This window comes from Euprymna scolopes, chromosome 16 (genome assembly GCF_053919585.1).
Source record: "Euprymna scolopes isolate OS-2025 chromosome 16, ASM5391958v1, whole genome shotgun sequence".
Classification (NCBI taxonomy): Eukaryota; Metazoa; Mollusca; class Cephalopoda; order Sepiida; family Sepiolidae; genus Euprymna; species Euprymna scolopes.
In genome coordinates, this window is record NC_136497.1 from 98,776,061 (window position 1) to 98,777,171 (window position 1,111).

Consider the following 1,111-nt stretch of genomic DNA (forward strand, 5'->3'; position numbering starts at 1 on the left):
TTTTTCTGGAAATAAGAAAGATAAATAATGACAAAAAATGTCAAGATTGATGCGATAAAAAAAAAAATAACGAGAGTTATTTCCCTTGCACCGAAACGCTGGAATTATATGTGATGTCGGAGACAAAAGGGACAAGTATTCTTTCGGAAATTTTTATCTTTAAGAAAACAATATGCTATTTAAATGTTTTTGTTCTCATTGTTAAAGTTCTCTGTGCATTTTTTTTAATTGACGTTGTTAAAGTTTTGATGAGTCAAGTAAAATATGACAGTTTAAAATAAACAGGAAAACTTATGAATATACTTATCAGTGAACATATTAGTGTGTTTAGAAAGTCAATTATGTTCAACTACGGAAAATTATCGAGTAGAATTTTACTAAAAAATAAAAGTTAATTTACTATTCGTGGTCCACGAAACACATTCGTGTCAAGCCAGTGCATCGTAGAAAATTATTTTCATTGAAGAGGCTACCAGAGTTTTGTTGTCAGAAGTTTGTTAATAATAACGAAGACATAAGACATTGGAAGTCCAAAATGTCAGAAAGTCAAAAGGCTGCCTGAAAATGACATCAGGTAGTTAAAGGGAAGTAGGAAGTGTTGGTTTTCTCTTTTTTTTCACCCAGCCGTGCATCCGTGTATTCCTATCATGAACGGTTGTATAATTTTTACCCTTTGTTTAATTTAATTATTTTTCTGTTTTTGCTTTGAAATTTGTATGTATGACCATTAAAAAAAAATTGTATATATGACCATTAAAAATTTGTATATATGACCATTAAAATATATATATATATACGAGGGTAAATCAAAAAGTTTTAAGACAAGTGATATAAATTCAATCTAAATGAAAATAGAGCAACAAAACAAGGTTTAATTGCACTACTGATTACTTAACAACAAATTTGACAAGTTACAGCATTCTAAATCTTTTATTCTTTTTTTTTTTTTTCAGATAATATTTTATAATATTAACTTTTTGACAGTCCAAAATGAGCCAATTTGAAGTTCGTGCAAACATTAAATTTCTAACAAAACTGGAATGGAAACCGACGGAAATCATTAAAGCTCTACAAAATGTTTATGGAGACTCGTCACCTTCTAGAGCTGTTG